The sequence below is a fragment of the Ptychodera flava genome, unplaced genomic scaffold, assembly GCF_041260155.1.
Source record: "Ptychodera flava strain L36383 unplaced genomic scaffold, AS_Pfla_20210202 Scaffold_148__1_contigs__length_97679_pilon, whole genome shotgun sequence".
NCBI lineage: Eukaryota > Metazoa > Hemichordata > Enteropneusta > Ptychoderidae > Ptychodera > Ptychodera flava.
The window spans coordinates 37,425-58,489 of NW_027248330.1; the positions used below are offsets into that span (position 1 = coordinate 37,425).

At 36.9% G+C, this 21,065-nt stretch overlaps 1 long non-coding RNA gene across 1 annotated transcript; it reads right to left on the bottom strand.

Moving 5' to 3' along the window:
* Positions 1-334: 334 nt before the first annotated feature.
* Positions 335-19,847, bottom strand: LOC139126884 (uncharacterized). Its single transcript, XR_011550851.1, has 3 exons — positions 19,729-19,847; positions 8,852-8,938; positions 335-1,832 (listed from the first exon to the last, which is right to left on the bottom strand). It is a non-coding gene; the product is annotated as an uncharacterized lncRNA (long non-coding RNA).
* Positions 19,848-21,065: the final 1,218 nt, after the last annotated feature.

A 21,065-nucleotide genomic window follows, 5' to 3' on the forward strand; every position in this document is an offset into this window, starting at 1 on the left:
TTAAAAATAAGATTGCATGTTATACATATACATGTTTTGTTGGTGAGCTAAATACTATGCATTTCAACATGCTTTTGGTTATATTCATGAATACTGCAGGGATCGAGGCTAGAGGCATGCATTCAGGGGAGGGGGAATCTGAAAATTTCAGTTCAGAAGAGCTGGAATGGGGACATGAAGGGTTTACTCTGAGTCTAAGGGAGGGGCTACTTAAAGTACTTTTTTACATACTTTTTTGTATAGTTTGGTACGCAGGTAATTAAATAAGAACATTTTTACATACTCTTCCCATTCTAATGTCAGTAAAAAGTAAGCACAATATAAAACCATTGCATCTCATTTCATGACTTTTTATTTAAAACAATCTCCAATCTCATGATGCCATTGAATTTTCACAAGCAAAACAACAAGTAGACCTCGTCACAGGACACCAAGCTGCAACTGATGACATTTTTAAATATTTGCATACAATATATCAAATACTGTTTCTTGCTGTCATGTTCAAACACACAACATTCAGTTTGTTAACAAAGCCTGTATATTTTAAAATATAGGTGATAATTAAACTGGAGTCAACAATGAAAGTCATTTGTAAATGATGCAAATCTATACACATTCACAGGTTGTGTTTGCAAGCTTAATACTGGAGTGTTCAACATGCAGTAGAATAGGAACGCACTTGATTAACTTAACAATGGTATTGTTCACATTTTCAAAGTTAATATTTCTACTGCCTATGGGTAGTGACAGAGATAGCTCTGACTTTTAAGAGTTGAAGAACTCCCAATGTGGGTCATGTGACTGACGCTCATGACATTGACTGCTTTCATACAAAATATCAGGCCAGAGATTAACACATGGAAGATTGTTTTATAAATAATGCCATTTAAAACATGCCATTTAAAACATAATGAATACACTGCATTTGACTTTCGGGCTATAAAAAAAAGTCTTAACTTTCGATTAGCTGGCCAATCATGGTAAACTTAAGGTTCATCAATTATTACACATTCATCTGATCATATCATATAAAAATACCGTCAATGACAGTGTGCTCATATTTGGTCCATCAAGATATATTTTAACCAGAAAAACAGTAATGACAAAAGTAAATAAGTCTGAAACTTTAGGTACTGGAGGTCAACTTTAGGAACAGGCTTAGCAGAGGAATGTTTCAACACAGTCCTTCATGGTTTCAGCAGGTCTGTCAATATGTATCAGTTCATGAACAATGACAGGAAATGACTTGAGGTCAGTGGAGTAGGCTGTTTCAGTCACTGCCACCACTCCTACACATAATAAGTACACTGGATACAAATAGGTTAAAGGTTATAGAAGCTCTGACTGAGATGTGTAGGCTGGTTAAGTTAATACCACTACTCCTGAACATTTGCAAGATTTCCCCTTTTTCTAACCTCATTTGCATATTTTTGACACTGACATGTTCATTTAAACAACAGAACATCTAAACCCTGGGTCTACCTGTACACCAAATACTAAGATGGTAGGTCAGCAGTTTGGGAGCTTTTGCATCGGACTTTTGTAACAAATTACAAAGCTATCAGACAAGTAATTTTGAGAACACGTTTTCTTGACCAAAACTGACAAGTGACCCCATAAAGCATACCATGAGGATAGTAGTAATGTTCTTAATCTGCATCACCAGACTCCTGACAGAGAAACCATACTTTGTTATTTATTTTAAGGCACTTAATTTTTCTGTCTGTCGGCAGAGCATGTCTGCATCTTTCAATGAGATTCTTTTATTTTTTGATACAAGAAATGTAATGGCTTCTTTATATAGGATTTCCGTCATGTACTGTGGAACAAATCTGTAAAAAATCAGAAAATTTACAGGATGTATCATTAATGTGTTCGTTTGAGGATTGGTGAAAAATATCAATCAATCATTACATCAAAGCGCACATTTTTACATGGTTTTACGACTTATCCGGACACCCAAGTTTCAATATCATCAGCGAATTCGATTGCTGGGTTATTAGCAAGTTTGGTGTCCGGATAAGTTGTAAAACCACAGTTCAAGATGCATGAGAAACCACACACAACCTGTTTCGAAATGTGAGAAAAATGTTCAGGGACTGCAGCTCTTTCTTGTGTTGGTCATGTTACTAGGGTACACATTTGTTTCGCCTTTGCTTAACTCTGAATTAACACATTCTTGCCTGCCAGAGCATATTTGTGTGATGCTACTCAGCATTCACTCTTACTTTACTCAGATACATTAACAATGAGTTCATTGTCATTAACCAGTGGTTGTAAGTGACTGTTTACAACTTGTGACATGTACTACATAGAATGAGCCACAATCTTCAGTTGATATTGTATGTGACTTTAGTTCTATTCCCTGATCTGAGTCAGTGTAATTATTCAACTTTCAAGAAAGCAAAATCACAGTCGCCTTTTACTATATCTAAATATGCAACATTGTCACAAAGATCAAACATTTGCCTTTTCACCATCCTGAGATGACAGAAAATTTTTTTAAACCTTTTTAAACAATTTTTACGCCAGGAAAACTTACAGAGCGGTGAATTTAACCCTGGTTGATATCTTTAAATTGTGCTCAACTAAAAACTAAGTAAGATATAAAAAATCTGAGACACAATTTGGAGTAGCGTTGTGACAGCTTGCATTCCAGCAAGTTTGAGTCAGATATTTTAAGTATTGAGACAAAACATAGGGAAAACCGATTTTTGAAAGGTTATGCAAATTACCTGCTATGTGATAGTTATGTAAATAATGGTGACACCGTGGTTACCAAATCTTACCCTATATCTTGGCCTTCAGAAAATGTATAATTTAAGGGGGTTCTGAGCTTATTAACTATCAGAGAATTGTTAGATTAACGAGGTCAATTTCTTGTCTTGGAACCTTAATGCTCTCTCTCGAGTTCAAAGGTGTATATGGCCAAGCATACAGCATTGTAACAAGATGGCTAACGTAAGTGCTGTCATACTTTCATACTGCCTGTTGCTGTCAACAACTTCTTTGTAATTCACTTTCAGTGATTTTATCTTTCTCTGGAACTGATCAGCTATCCTGTTTATATCTTTTTGTACAGCCCTTTCAGCAAATTTTTTTGTAAACAAGGCTGTCTCCGATACAGGTTCCACCCAGCATTCTCTGTATACTTTCATCTGCCCAGACTGAGATAAGCAAACTGATCGTCAAACCAATTATTGTCATGGAATGTAGTGCTCTGTTCGGCAGCCGTGACGAAAGAAAGAATTGAATGTTGGTTGTTGTTTGTTATACGTTACATTTAGCTGTTGCGTATGGGCGTTTAAAACGGCTCTGAAGCGGGTCAGTCCGTCCACACAATGAGTTGCAGATAGAGTTAATACCTACACAGGCTCAGGTCTGGCCGGCTGAACTGTCTCACATTTGAAACGTTTCAGAAGCAATTCTGAGCATCCATTCATAACTTTTGTGCCCGTGTTTATCCATTTATGACTTCGTTTGTGTACCGTCTATTTACTGTCTGTTCTGTGCTGTTTTGTGTCAACGTTTACAACTATTGTCTTACGAATTCAGACCTAGTGTCATTGGATTATGGATTGGTATGATTGCGATTATTGGACCAGAGCCATTTCAGAGGCATTTGAATGGCCATGGCACAACTTATGAGTTTTTCAACTTTGAACTTCACAATCTATTCTCAGTGTTTTTTGGACAAAAACGCCACATTAACCCGTCAAGCCATTTAGCAAAATGCCTTGTAAAACAGAGAGTCATTTGGCCAGATAACAAGTAAATTGGCGGTCAACTTCAGTGGTCTGGTACAGCGATTGTAATACAAAAGTCAGCAGGAAGCCCAACTCTGGCCATAAAATTGATACTGATACTACAGGTTGCGTAAACATCGTGCAGTGGTACAAACCATTTCTCTCATGGTGTATCACAGGTCCAGTAGGCATAATTTGTGATGATTTTTCCTATTATTGTCATAAAAAATAATTATGAATATTAATAAATTATTAATATGAATGTTACAGAATATTAAAACATTTTTACACACAATGTCGTCTACTTTGTGTAAATGCTGTCTGGAAACTCCATTGTTGTGATAATTATCATTATTAGGGGCCTAATAAATTATGATTATGATTAATAAAGTCATATTTTACACATTGTAATGTGCTTATATGAACAACCCTCTGGAAACCCTTATATAGTTTCACAATCTATGCCAAAATATACAAGTGACACCATTGCCCAGGTTCAGTCTACGGCGAGAGTTACCGTTGCCCAGGTTCAGTCTACGGCGAGAGTTACTACGCAGTGTATATAATGAGAAGGTAGCCAGCTCCACTCGACAGTAAACTGACATACCCATGAATTACCTCCGTTTTCTTCACTTCTGCATGTTGATTCTCAAAATTTCTCCCGGTGTGGCAAGTCTATAAATCAGCCATCAAATCTACCCAGTTTTGGCCACTTAGACGGAAAATTTGTGAAGTTTGAGGCTGCGAGAAGGTATATATCGCCAATGAAATGATGCGGCCTCAGCGGAATCGACAGCATCCGGGATCTTTTAGGGCCGTTTGCGAAATTTGAATGTAGCCGCCAAGCGGGGCCGAGGGCGGAGCCATGATTTAACGTTATTAGATATGCTGACATAATTGAACGTACGGCCAATGAACGCTTGTGACCTTTTTTACACATGAAAGTTACACTTACAGACTTACACTGTACGATTACTTCATGGTCTGTCTAAGGATGGAGGTGCCTCAAGTCAACGGTCCAAGCTATGTATGTGTGATTACAAACAGATGACGGGTTGCAGATGCGTTTGTTTATGATAGATACCCGGTTGACATTGTGAAAATATGTCAAGTTCAGCGACTTGGCGAGGAGACCTTAAAACAGCGTACGTACGTACAAACACGCAGTCACCTTCCAATTGAACTTGTGATTTTCAGAGCTTTACAATGAAAATACAGGCAGCGTTGACTGTCGTCTATTTTGCTGCCCAACAAAATATTAAAAACGCAGTCACGGACGTGTTTTACAGACAAAGCACAGACAATGTACCTTTGAAATCGATATCTTTTTATAAAAAGGCGTACGCGTGCTGGCGTTACGAGGACCTGTTACTTTTTTATGAATATGTTAGACAAATATATCTATGTCTTGCAAAAAATACTGAGAAAAAGTGAAATTTTAATAATATTATCAATAGTTTTATTACAGAGCTTCCGTTAACGCAAAATCCTGCGTATTTCAAGCATGTTATTACTTTGAAGTACGCAAAGTAAAATGACGTCTGCGAAATCAGCTACGCATCCCTTCAATGTGAAGTTTATCCAGGACTTAAAATAAATTGTTTGCTGATAAAAATGTTTATAATTTAGCAATATTTTGTCCTACATCCTGTCAATCATGTTTTCCTTCAAGTCTGTACCAATAAAAATGTAACAATTTAAGTTCAATAGAGTTCGTCGTCATTGCGGCAAAAAAATGTTTTTTTCCCGCTGCGCCCAATGCATACTTGTAAACCATGAAGATCTCCTAGTCGAATATCAAGTTTAAGTTAATGCTACGCAGACTATAACAATAGTTTTATGCCGGTCTGCAAACTTATTCCAGAATATCGCAAAATTGGCCATAATTGCAGCCGTGATTCCAGTCTCATCTGTCCCGTGTGAGCGCGTGGGTTCAGTACCCAAAACAGGATTATAAAATCGAAACGTAGCTGTCTAAGTGACTATGCCTGATCTAAATGATCTGATGGTGATAACCATGGAAGGCCCGAGACTAGTGAATTTGACTTCAGAGCAGCGATGATAGGTCAAGCAGCGAAGGCAATAGTGGGAAGTTGTAGTCTAAATAATTAGTAAGAAATGAAAATCGTCGACAGAAAATAGAACAAATTGTGAAACTAATATCAAAGAAAAAACATTGTCACTGATGTTGTTTATTGAACACTTTATTCATTGACTTTTGAACCGGTTTTCGATATCGCGTAGACAGCTGTTATATATAGGTACTTACATGTAGTCATGTTGTACGCATTTTTGTACATGTTACGCAAATAGAAAAACAATTTGCGAACAGCCTTACGCAGATTTGGAAATCCTAACTGAAGCTCTGCAGTTTTATCACACTCAGAAACTGAAGCGAGGACTTTCTGTCTTCGGGAAAACAATTGACGCTACACACGGATGCAGCTGGGTCTATGGAAAAAACACTAAAATTTTGAAACGAGAACGGGCAAGAAAATGTCAGCACGTTTGTAAGCCTGGAAGTGTTAGTCGTGTTCCTTGCTATTCAAGGTATTTGTGGGTACGATGTGCACATGGCGGAGGTTCTTCGGGAATAGGTGGATACCGTGGAAACCTAGCTGTGATATCGCAGCGGCAAACGCGTTCAAATCAAAGGTCACCGCCACGGTCAAATATCACAGTTAGTGGAAACATTTTAATTGCTACGGATTAGTCGCTGATGTGTTTGGCGGAGGAGGGGCAGAGAAGTCGGTCACAGTTGATGACGGTGTGCTCACTGTCGTCGGAATTTCATCTGGACGTTTGTAATGCACATACGTGGTGACGGTGTCATCAAATAATATGGATAAGGTGTATATAATGCTGGCAAACACGATCGCAGCAATCTATATTGAGCTGCCTACTGCGGTATTTGACGTTTGTTCAGTTGATGCTGTCCCCGTTTCGCTGAAGCTACCACCTCCATTGATCGTATACCCAGTAAGCTACTTTGGAGCAACCTTACAACTGCTATAAAGTTCGAAAAATAAATCGTCCAACTAGAGAAATGAAACTCATTCCACGTTTTGATGTTGATCAGACACATGTACATTCGGGTCAACTGATGAGAGGTCTAATCAAAGGTCACGAGCGTTCATAGGCCGTACGATCAATTATGTCAGCATATCTAATAACGTTAAATCATGGCTCCGCCCTCGGCCCCGCTTGGCGGCTACATTCAAATTTCGCAAATGGCCCTAAAAGATCCCGGATGCTGTCGATTCCGGTAAGGCTGCATCATTTCATTGGCGATATATACCTTCTCGCAGCCTCAAACTTCACAAATTTTCCGTCTAAGTGGCCAAAACTGGGTAGATTTGATGGCTGATTTATAGACTTGCCAACACCGGGAGAAATTTGAGAATCAACATGCAGAAGTGAAGAAAACGGAGGTAATTCATGGGTATGTCAGTTTACTGTCGAGTGGAGCTGGCTACCTTCTCATTATATACACTGTGTAGTAACTCTCGCCGTAGACTGAACCTGGGCAATGGTAACTCTCGCCGCAGACTGAACCTGGGCAATGGTGTCACTTGTATATTTTGGCGTAGATTGTGAAACTATATAAGGGTTTCCAGAGGGTTGTTCACATAAGCACATTACAATGTGTAAAATATGACTTTATTAATCATAATCATAATTTATTAATAATCATAATTATCACAACAATGAGTTTCCAGACAGCATTTACACAAAGTAGACGACATTGTGTGTAAAAAAGTTTAAATATTCTGTAACATTCATATTAATAATTTATTAATATTCATAATTATTTTTTATGATAATAATAGGAAAAAATCATCTCAAATTATGCCTACTGGACCTGTGGGTGTATCTTAGAAAATAAACTGAATTGAATGAAGAATAATTCACAATTGACACCGATTGAGATTACCCGCTGGTTTTAGTGTTTGCAATTGCTGTACCCAACCAGTGAAGTTGATCGCCAATTTATTTGTTATCTGGCCAAATGACTCCCTGTCTTACTAGGCATTTTGCTAAATGGCTTGACAGGTTACTGTTGTGTGAAGATAAGAATGGACAGTGAAATTGATCCAAATGTTATCACACTTGTGTAATTGGTTAGTAAAGTTGTTCAAAAACTTGCTGCAGTATCAGTACTTGTAATTAACTTGCGGCAAAGAACAGACGGATGATAGTGTTGTTTCACAGCAGGCTTCAGCTGTAATTGCTGAAGTAAAGCAATAAAACCTGTCGGCCGGTAGGAACTGATTAGTGTCTATGTGTGGGATAAATGTTTCCTACAAGTGTACACACACTTGTATTTCAGTAGTGGCCATGGCCGAGTATATGTTCAAAGTCGAGTTCTCGTACTATTCCCAAACACGGATAGTGCCCGTCTTCATTTCTGAGGATGACTTTCACAGCATGTCTTACGCTGATATCTGTCGAAATGACTTTCCATCCACGTACATTTCGAGAACTTTCTCACGTACTGCTTCTGGCGTATGTACACCTCTTTTCCCGTGGATCATGATTTTTTTTGCACAAAGAACTTCGTACAGTGCAAAGACAACAAGAGTCTAATGACAACTAGACACTGACTTGGCTGTGACACTCAGGGCGGCGGTAAGGAATGTAATATGATTCTGCGTATGTGAAGTGCACCGCAAAGTGTACTCCCATGGTGTGTGTTTATTAGGGGTCCATAAAAGCTCTCTGATTTTCACCGCAATTATAACAAGTCAGTGCAACTTCTAAGGCAAGTTTTGAAACAACTTTACAAACCAATTACACAAGTGTGATAACATTTAGATCAATTTCACTGTCCATTCTTATCTTCACACAACAGTAATGTGGTGTTCTCTGGTGTAACATAAGGTCATGCTATTAGAAAATATACATAATGCCCTCTTACACAAGAACATAACAGTCCCTCCAGTCCAATGAAGCTAAAGTGAAAAATTTAATTTTCAGTTATTTTGCATGTAGTCAGCAAATACATGTGAAAATAAATTCCTTGTGAAAAATTATAAAATACTGTACAATAAACATCAGAAAGCGAACATATTTCTATGATATTAAATACAGTATGAAACACTCACAGTATGTTGTTCATGGATTGCTCCTCCATACTACGTACAGTTTTCTTGTCACTTGTAGTAATGCATACTTCCCATCCTGAAAACAGACTGTGATAGAAAAAGTGCAAAACTTTTACAGACTGAAGTTTACATACTCAATTAACATTACCAAATACTTTAGTGTGGTACAAATGATAGGCTCTCACCTTTGACCTTTGGACTGGGTGCCATTGCTTTAAACGCCATGCTTGGTACTATGTAATTTGGATCCCGAAATGTTTGTTGTAACTGTACATACATACAGGTAAATGCATTTCTTCATCAATTTCCTGATTTGTGGAGCCAATATTTATTTTATAATTAAGTCTTTATCATGAACACAAAAGCATACCACAATTATATGACAAGATAGAACAGTTTCATTTTGACCAAAGCATGCTTAATTTTGGGTACACACCTACAGTCCTTTTGTGAAGTTGTCTTGGTTTATTGTCAATTTATTATCATTTCTTTATTGAAACAAATCTCCAACCTTAAATTCCGGTTTTATGAATTTTATAACCTGTGTGATTCAACCTTTATAGCTATTGCAGGGCAATGTTTTACTTTGTCAATATTTATGACTATTTGTTTATTAATTCATACAGTAGGTACCATAATATTCCATAGCTAAAACTAAATACCCAGCTAACACAGATTACAATTCATATCTGTACTAGGTCTCCCACATATATGTCAGCAAATATGGCACATTGGTCAAACAAATCAAGCTAACTCAGGGCTGTGATGACATTGCAACTTTTGCAACTATAATGCCCATTCTCTCATAAACAATAAAATCAGTCTCCGAAGCCAACCTTTGTGTACATTCCAGTCATATATATTCTAGATAAGTTCAATAGAGTGTTTGAAGTAAGAATATATATAAGAAAACTCCAAACAGAACACTCTATTTTCAAGGAGACAGGGCAAGGCTTTTGCAACTATAATGCCCATTCTCTCAAAAACAATAAAATCCGTCTCCGAAGCCAACCTTTCTGTACATTCCAGTCATATATATTCTAGATAAGTTCAATAGAGTGATTGAAGTAAGAATATATTGAATAAACTCCAAAAAGAACACTCTAATGTGAAAAGAGACAGGGGCATGGCTTTTGCAACTATAATGACCCATCTCTGAAAAACAATAAAATCAGTCTGGGAAGCCAACCTTTGTGTACATTCCAGTCATATATATTCTAGATAAGTTCAATAGAGTGTTTGAAGTAAGAATATATTGAATAAACTCCAAAAAGAACACTTTAATTTGAAAAGAGACAGGGGCATGGCTTTTGCAACTATAATGCCATTCTCTCAAAAACAATAAAATCCGTCTCCGAAGCCAACCTTTGTGTACATTCCAGTCATATATATTCTAGATGAGTTCAATAGAGTGTTTGAAGTAAGATATATTGATTAAACTCCAAAAAGAACACTCTAATTTGAAAAGAGACAGGGGCATGGCTTTGCAACTATAATGCCCATTCTCTCATAAACAATAAAATCAGTCTGGGAAGCCAACCTTTGTGTACATTCCAGTCATATACAGTATATTCTAGATAAGTTCAATAGAGTGTTTGAAGTAAGAATATATTGAATAAACTCCAAAAACAACACTCTATTTTGAAAGGAGACAGGGGCATGGCTTTTGCAACTATAATGACCCATTCTCTCAAAAACAATAAAATCCGTCTCCGAAGCCAACCTTTGCGTACATTCCAGTCATATATATTCTAGATAAGTTTAATAGAGTGTTTGAAGTAAGAATATATATAAGAAAATCCAAAACCAACACTCTAATTTGAAAGGAGACAGGGGCATGGCTTTTGCAACTATAATGACCCATTCTCTCAAAAACAATAAAATCAGTCTGGGAAGCCAATCTTTGTGTACATTCCAGTCATATATATTCTAGATAAGTTTAATAGAGTGTTTGAAGTAAGAATATATTGAATAAACTCCAAAAAGAACACTTTAATTTGAAAAGAGACAGGGGCATGGCTTTTGCAACTATAATGCCCATTCTCTCATAAACAATAAAATCAGTCTCCGAAGCCAACCTTTGTGTACATTCCAGTCATATATATTCTAGATAAGTTCAATAGAGTGTTTGAAGTAAGAATATATATAAGAAAATCCAAAACCAACACTCTAATTTGAAAAGAGACAGGGGCATGGCTTTTGCAACTATAATGCCCATTCTCTCATAAACAATAAAATCAGTCTCCGAAGCCAACCTTTGTGTACATTCCAGTCATATATATTCTAGATAAGTTCAATAGAGTGTTTGAAGTAAGAATATATTGAAGCAAACTCCAAAAAGAACACTCTATTTTGAAAGGAGACAGGGGCATGGCTTTTGCAACGATAATGACCCATTCTCTCAAAAACAATAAAATCCGTCTCCGAAGCCAACCTTTGCGTACATTCCAGTCATATATATTCTAGATAGGTTTAATAGAGTGTTTGAAGTAATTTGAAAGGAGACAGGGACATGGCTTTTGCAACTATAATGACCCATTCTCTCAAAAACAATAAATTCAGTCTGGGAAGCCAATCTTTGTGTACATTCCAGTCATATATATTCTAGATAAGTTTAATAGAGTGTTAGAAGTAAGAATATATTGAATAAACTCCAAAAAGAACACTTTAATTTGAAAAGAGACAGGGGCAAGGCTTTTGCAACTATAATGACCCATTCTCTGAAAAACAATAAAATCAGTCTGGGAAGCCAACCTTTGTGTACATTCCAGTCATATATATTCTAGATAAGTTCAATAGAGTGTTTGAAGTAAGAATATATTGAATAAACTCCAAAAAGAACACTTTAATTTGAAAAGAGACAGGGGCATGGCTTTTGCAACTATAATGCCATTCTCTCAAAAACAATAAAATCCGTCTCCGAAGCCAACCTTTGTGTACATACTAGTCATATATATTCTAGATGAGTTCAATAGAGTGTTTGAAGTAAGAATATATTGATAAAACTCCAAAAAGAACACTCTATTTGAAAAGAGACAGGGGCATGGCTTTGCAACTATAATGCCCATTCTCTCATAAACAATAAAATCAGTCTGGGAAGCCAACCTTTGTGTACATTCCAGTCATATACAGTATATTCTAGATAAGTTCAATAGAGTGTTTGAAGTAAGAATATATTGAATAAACTCCAAAAACAACACACTATTTTGAAAGGAGACAGGGGCATGGCTTTTGCAACGATAATGACCCATTCTCTCAAAAACAATAAAATCCGTCTCCGAAGCCAACCTTTGCGTACATTCCAGTCATATATATTCTAGATAGGTTTAATAGAGTGTTTGAAGTAAGAATATATATAAGAAAATCCAAAACCAACACTCTAATTTGAAAGGAGACAGGGACATGGCTTTTGCAACTATAATGACCCATTCTCTCAAAAACAATAAAATCAGTCTGGGAAGCCAATCTTTGTGTACATTCCAGTCATATATATTCTAGATAAGTTTAATAGAGTGTTAGAAGTAAGAATATATTGAATAAACTCCAAAAAGAACACTTTAATTTGAAAAGAGACAGGGGCATGGCTTTTGCAACTATAATGCCCATTCTCTCATAAACAATAAATCAGTCTCCGAAGCCAACCTTTGTGTACATTCCAGTTATATATATTCTAGATAAGTTCAATAAAGTGTTTGAAGTAAGAATATATTGAATAAACTCCAAAAAGAACACTCTAATTTGAAAAGAGACAGGGGCATGGCTTTTGCAACTATAATGCCCATTCTCTCATAAACAATAAAATCAGTCTCCGAAGCCAACCTTTGTGTACATTCCAGTCATATATATTCTAGATGAGTTCAATAGAGTGTTTGAAGTAAGAATATATTGAAGCAAACTCCAAAAAAAACCACTCTTTTTCGAAGGAGACAGGGGCATGGCTTTTGCAACTATAATGACCCATTCTCTCAAAAACAATAAAATCAGTCTGCGAAGCCAACCTTTGTGTACAATCCAGTCATATATATTCTAGATAAGTTCAATAGAGTGTTTGAAGTAAGAATATATTGAATAAACTCCAAAAAGAACACTCTAATTTGAAAAGAGACAGGGGCATGGCTTTTGCAACTATAATGCCCATTCTCTCATAAACAATAAAATCAGTCTCCGAAGCCAACCTTTGTGTACATTCCAGTCATATATATTCTAGATAAGTTCAATAGAGTGTTTGAAGTAAGAATATATTGAAGCAAACTCCAAAAAAACCACTCTTTTTCGAAAGGAGACAGGGGCATGGCTTTTGCAACTATAATGACCCATTCTCTCAAAAACAATAAAATCAGTCTGGGAAGCCAATCTTTGTGTACATTCCAGTCATATATATTCTAGATAAGTTCAATAGAGTGTTTGAAGTAAGAATATATTGAATAAACTCCAAAAAGAACACTCTAATTTGAAAAGAGACAGGGGCATGGCTTTTGCAACTATAATGCCCATTCTCTCATAAACAATAAAATCAGTCTCCGAAGCCAACCTTTGTGTACATTCCAGTCATATATATTCTAGATAAGTTCAATAGAGTGTTTGAAGTAAGAATATATTGAATAAACTCCAAAAAGAACACTCTAATTGAAAAGAGACAGGGGCATGGCTTTGCAACTATAATGCCCATTCTCTCATAAACAATAAATCAGTCTGGGAAGCCAACCTTTGTGTACATTCCAGTCATATATATTCTAGATAAGTTCAATAGAGTGTTTGAAGTAAGAATATATTGAATAACTCTAAAAACAACACTCTATTTTGAAAGGAGACAGGGGCATGGCTTTTGCAACGATAATGACCCATTCTCTCAAAAACAATAAAATCCGTCTCCGAAGCCAACCTTTGCGTACATTCCAGTCATATATATTCTAGATAGGTTTAATAGAGTGTTTGAAGTAAGAATATATATAAGAAATCCAAAACCAACACTCTAATTTGAAAGGAGACAGGGGCATGGCTTTTGCAACTATACATGTAATGACCCATTCTCTCAAAAACAATAAAATCAGTCTGGGAAGCCAATCTTTGTGTACATTCCAGTCATATATATTCTAGATAAGTTTAATAGAGTGTTAGAAGTAAGAATATATTGAATAAACTCCAAAAAGAATAGTCTATTTTGAAAGGAGACAGAGGCATGGCTTTTGCAACTATAATGCCCATTCTCTCATAAACATAAAATCAGTCTCCGAAGCCAACCTTTGTGTACATTCCAGTCATATATATTCTAGATAAGTTCAATAGAGTGTTTGAAGTAAGAATATATTGAATAAACTCCAAAAAGAACACTCTAATTTGAAAAGAGACAGGGGCATGGCTTTTGCAACTATAATGCCCATTCTCTCATAAACAATAAAATCAGTCTGGGAAGCCAACCTTTGTGTACATTCCAGTCATATATATTCTAGATAAGTTCAATAGAGTGTTTGAAGTAAGAATATATATAAGAAAATCCAAAACCAACACTCTAATTTGAAAGGAGACAGGGGCATGGCTTTTGCAACTATAATGACCCATTCTCTCAAAGCAATAAAATCAGTCTCCGAAGCCAACCTGTCTGTACATTCCAGTCATATACATGTATATTGTAGATAAGTTCAATAGAGTGTTTGAAGTAAGAATATATTGAATAAACTCCAAAAACAACACTCTATTTTGAAAGGAGACAGGGCATGGCTTTTGCAACGATAATGACCCATTCTCTCAAAAACAATAAAATCCGTCTCCGAAGCCAACCTTTGCGTACATTCCAGTCATATATATTCTAGATAAGTTCAATAGAGTGTTTGAAGTAAGAATATATATAAGAAAATCCAAAACCAACACTCTAATTTGAAAGGAGACAGGGGCATGGCTTTTGCAACTATACATGTAATGACCCATTCTCTCAAAAACAATAAAATCAGTCTGGGAAGCCAACCTTTGTGTACATTCCAGTCATATATATTCTAGATAAGTTCAATAGAGTGTTTGAAGTAAGAATATATTGAATAAACTCCAAAAAGAATAGTCTATTTTGAAAGGAGACAGGGGCATGGCTTTTGCAACTATAATGCCCATTCTCTCATAAACAATAAAATCAGTCTCCGAAGCCAACCTTTGTGTACATTCCAGTCATATATATTCTAGATAAGTTCAATAGAGTGTTTGAAGTAAGAATATATTGAATAAACTCCAAAAAGAACACTCTAATTTGAAAAGAGACAGGGGCATGGCTTTTGCAACTATAATGCCCATTCTCTCATAAACAATAAAATCAGTCTGGGAAGCCAACCTTTGTGTACATTCCAGTCATATATATTCTAGATAAGTTCAATAGAGTGTTTGAAGTAAGAATATATATAAGAAAATCCAAAACCAACACTCTAATTTGAAAGGAGACAGGGGCATGGCTTTTGCAACTATAATGACCCATTCTCTCAAAAACAATAAAATCAGTCTCCGAAGCCAACCTTCTGTACATTCCAGTCATATACATGTATATTGTAGATAAGTTCAATAGAGTGTTTGAAGTAAGAATATATTGAATAAACTCCAAAAACAACACTCTATTTTGAAAGGAGACAGGGGCATGGCTTTTGCAACTATAATGCCCATTCTCTCAAAAACAATAAAATCAGTCTCTGAAGCCAACCTTTGTGTACAATCCAGTCATATATATTCTAGATAAGTTCAATAGCGTGTTTGAAGTAAGAATATATTGAATCAACTCCAAAAAGAAAACTTCAATTTGAAAAGAGACAGGGGTATGGCTCTTGCAACTATAATGGCCCATTCTCTCAAACACAATACAATCAGTCTCCGAAGTAATGTCAACATTCCTCTAATTTTTATCCTAGTTAAGTTCTAGAGTGTTTCAAGTATGAATATATTGAAGATAATCAAAAAAACAACACTCTTATTGGAAAAGAGACAGGAGCATGGCTCTTGCAAGTTTAACCCTTTTCATGCCAGACAGTATCACTTCCCCATCAGCCAAGTCAGTTAAAAGCCGTATAGAGCCAAAATATGATGTATTTTCACCCACTTGGCTTGGCCTGTTATAGCATCTTTAGTAAAAAAATCAAGTATACAGTATTTATGTTTTGAACAGCTTTCAAATGTACAGTATTATGTTAAAATACACCATATGGAATATGTTGTGTTTCATTAATTTTAACCATCTTGACCTGGTGGTGAAATATGGACTTTGCAGGAAAAGGGATAATGACCCATTCTCTCAAAAACAGTAAAATTAGTCTCGGAAGCACATAATTGACGTTAATCAGAAAATTTAATCAGAATTTGAAAGCACACAGGGGTTCAGCATTGGTCACTCTGGTCTGACAGATGGCACATTCCAAAGGCAGGCACACAGTCCATGTAGCCGACAATGAGATGCAAATGATATGCGGTTAAGGTCTCCTCGACTAACTATCAGCTGGTTGCTCACTTTCTACTATTTTTATAGTATTTTATACAAAGGCACAGACTTATTCTACCTGCAACTTAAAACTGATAGTAATTTTGTAGCTCATTCTTTACTATTTTTCATAGTTTTCGGTAGCCGGTATCAGACACTTCGTGTTCGTGTCGGCTACATCATAGACCTTAAAAACGGATTTTAAGGTCTATGGCTACATGGACGATCTGCCCAAAGGCAACATATGCTGAAATTTGTGTAATACATTTCCTAGACAAGTTCAACTAAGGGGAACACCATTTGATTTCTGGGGGGGGGGGGGTATGGAGGATTTTGAGAAAAAAAAATTTGTCGCCAGGTGAGCTAGAAGAAAAAAAAAATTGATCCTGTCATGGCCTGAGAAAAGAAAAAAATTGTCATAACAGACAGAAGTGAAAAAAAATTGTCACAATGCACCAGAAATTAGCAAAATTTGGAAACCCTATTCTCATATATTCTTTGCCGGCGCGCCGCCATAGGCGGCGCAAATGTTTTTACCACAAGCAATTCTTATGTTTTTTTCCCAGCACTTATGATATAAGCATGCACTACATAGGTCTACTTTACACCTCCGTACACTCAATGTTTTCCTTCCCTTTTCTGACCCAAGAAATCATATTTCAGGATTTCTGTTGCAATATCTCAATGGCATAGGCACTATCTAAAGGGGACTTTTTGACTTCTGTAAATTGTGAAAATTTTAAAACACAAGACAGGAGTCAATAAACTAGTGTTAAAATCAATATATTATTCTCTCAATATAAATATATTAGGAAGATGTACAAGTTGACCATGAAAAATTGAGGAACAACAAATATAATGAAATACAAGGAGGGGGTCATGCACTAAAAAATTGAAAACTTCAGGGGGCGTTACTCAAAATGTGGAGAGGAAGAAGGGGGCGGGGTTACTCAATTTTTTTTGGCGAAACAAATTGAAACACATCTCAGATTGCACCATTGCACACATCCATTTCTCAAAATTTTCAATGCGAGAGGGGGGCACCCCTCTCGTGCTCTCCCACCCTTGGGTCTTCTAACAGTTTTACTGGTAAAAGACAAATTTAAAATACCTCTCGGATTGCACTACACTGCACCGTGGCGCACATCAATTTCTCAAAATTTTCACAGGATCTAGGACAAAACTGAACTGTTGTGAATTCATCCTTTATTATCACAGAAACATGTTTTCATTTACCTCAGTTCAATGACCATTTTGACAGTTAAACATACCATATTCATGCTTTTCATTAGAAGCTGGCAGCTGGAGAAATGACACAAGAAGGTCACAGATTTTCCATTCCTGTATATTTATTTATCTTCAGTCTCTGGCAAACAGAACTATTTTTCACAAATTGTATTGTCATTGTTTGGTTGTTGAATATTGTGACACAAACACTGATCATGCATAAAATGTAAAAAAATATTGCAGTGTTCAATGTCATTTTCAAACAGTTTTACCGAGTGCAAAATAACCTAAAACTCCTCTCAGATTGCACCGTTAAACACATCAATTTCCACAATTTCCAATACGAGAGGGGAAACACCCCTCTCTTGCTCTCCCCCTTGGGGTGTTATAACAGTTTCACATAGTAAAAAAATTAAAAAACACCTCTCAGATTGCACCAGACTGCACCATTGCACACATCAATATCTTAAAACTTTCCATGCAAGATAGGGAAAGCCCCTGTGACTCATTCCCCCTAAGCCTCTCGCATGTTCCCCCAGTACTTTCAAATTCTGCCCGGTCAGATATCCTAGTGAAAACCCTGTCATAATACCCATCCAAATTAAACAATATATTATATGGTTAGATACTATGTGAGCTTTTATATCTTTATTTTATTGTGACTTGCAATTTCATTTTGATGGGTTCACCTTTTTTGAACCATCATGAGATAACTGATGATAGTCTAGCAGAGTACATCAGGATTTCAAAGGTCTTTACTGTTGCTGTATTTTGTAAATTTTACAAATACATGTATTTGTATTTAACTTTTCTAAGTGGGCGGGATCAGTCAAAATTTTAGAGTTAGAGAGGGGAGTTACTCAAATTCATCATGGTTGAGGGGGGGGGGCGTCACTCAAAATTTCTGAGTTTCAGGCCGTAAATAATGACAACGCATCACAAACTTGATGACAAAGAAAAAAAAATTTGCATTGCTACTCCATTTGAAAAAAAAAATTGACGCAGCTCTGACAGTAGAAAAAAAAATTGCTGTCACTGTGACAGGAAAAAAAATTTGCTCCCATACCCATTTCCTCCATACCCCCCCCCAAAAAGTCAAATGGTTCTCCCCTAAATGGATATGAACGGATAAATCATCACTATGTCCCTTTGAGAACACACGGACAGATGCTCAGGAGAGATGCTGGTGCTAGCTTGATAACTAACCTAAAACTTGAAACTTCATTGTGTAGGAGTAAAGACTGTAACATGTGATGTCCTGGATAATTAACCTTTTCACCACAATGGTTTTACCCAAACCCATTGTTATCAGAATGGTGATCTTGGACCTGTTTCCAGGGAATCAGGCTAATCTCTAGAATGTGAATGTCAAAGTCTGTATATTGACTCAAGGATGTTTACTCAAGACTGAAGTGAGCAGATATGATATAATATAACAAATGCCTAGGGTCGTCTCAAATGTGAGAAACTAAAATATGACATATGTTATTTTTTATCGCTTTTGATGCCCATAAGAGCATGGAAATCTCTGATACTTCCATTCCATGTTTCTAGCATTCATCTAACAGTACACACATTTCTGTTCCATAACTCATAAAACAGTCCAAAGTGCAGTATTGGTGTACCTTCCAAAATACACATATGCAAGGCCCCTAAAATAAATTAGTTGAAAAAGAGGGTCAACAATTTCTCATATCTATCTAACCGCTGATTCGTTTCGCACCATTTTGAGGAATCAGAACCTTGAACATGGTCTAAACATCTGTACCAATATCAACACAGTCTGTTCAGCAGTGTTGACTTCTTGTCGTTTACGGACAATTTTCACTGTCCGACATCCACTCAACCCCATCATTATGTTAAAAATTATCAAATGTTACCGCCTCTCTCCCTACCGCGCAGAACAGCACTCTGAGAATCGATGTAGCACAACGTTATAGCTAGGTCCCATGGCATTTGAGGAGGGACCCTGGTTATACCTCAGGTACGTGGAGTTGCCGTGTAGTAGTTTCTCTATCACGGTCCCTCCACAAATGTGGGGACCGTACGCGTGTCTCTATGCGTACACGGCAACTCCACTTACCTGTGGGTTTTGCTAGCTTACATTACACTTGCGGTCCACTGTTAAAGATCGTATACAGTTTTTCGATTTCATGACGTGCAGCTGCTTGGGTAACACTTCGTACACTGAAAAATTGTAACATACCGTGATATTCGGCAGGATTCCTGAAGAATCAATCAAACGCAGGGAGCGTGGGCCTACATGTACGTCCTCTCAAAACGCAAGGCAGCATGGCGATAATCTGCGCATGCGCTCTGCAACGCTTTCGACCTGGGCGTTATCATTGCGACCAATGAAAACGCCCTGTCTCTTTATCTCGGGAACTGCGTCTATCTGGCCTCCAGCCCCTCCCCCTCGATTTGACTTCAAATACACAGTGGCCACAGGAGGGCGCTAGACTTATGAAAAGGGTCGTTGTCAAATACAGTCATCTATTTCGTCTAAATAAGGCAACTTCACCTCACTAAAAGTACATTTGAAATGGAGCAACTGGCGACTGAGCCTTCTTCAAGTTTGCGTTTTTCTGACTATCAAATTAACAATCCGATTTCGTCACGTGACAAAACGTCATCTATTTTAGACTTATTCAGATTCGGTGGATAGAAAGATTGGAGAAGACGCCTTGATTATCCTTTTCCGACGTCCACCCTGTTTCTTCGTTCAAACACAGACCCTATTTCAGTTTGTCTCAAAGATCTGCATTGGACAATCATGGTCAGATTTTCTAATGTAAAGTTCCGACTGCAGAAGGGTTGTGTAATTTTGGATACGTTACGAGAATGCAGATAGCATATAGTTTACCGGGCTTAGAGAATTTGCCACTTTTTCTGTCCAGACCTATAAAAACAGATAGTCAAATGACGCAAAACAACCATGAACAACCATAAGTATTTGTTTCCGAGAACCTCTTTGAAAATGTAAACACAAGCAGATATATTTGCAGAAACTTGTGATATGGCTATATGACCTGTAGACTTTGCACTACTGTGGACTAGCCTGCAAGCCAATGCCTCCTCACTCACTCAATGGTCTGTCTCACTGTCTGACTGTCCCAGCTGAGATAAGTAGCCTATAAACTTTTACAGTTTGTACTCTATCCCTTGACCTAGTGATTAGTTTATTTTTGTAATAAATTTTATTTTAAGGACATTGCTGAGTTCAACGTAACAGTATCACGGAACAGTATCTCTACTCTAAATATATTTCCAATCACTGTGAGTGATCAAATGCATCGTAATTCTTGTTCGGTCAGAAATTCATCGCTTCGCCCAATTTGAATGCAAAAGACCTCGACCCATGCACTATAACATTGCCCTGAGAGACGCATTGCTCGGGGAGACACACAATAGACGTCATGCAGTGAACATCATGATTTTGGGGCTGCTGATTTTAGCTGATTTGGGCTCCAATTAGTTGAATTTTGGAACAAGACAGCAATCAGGGCTGAGTTATCTATGCCATCCTGATGTAGACAACGCTTT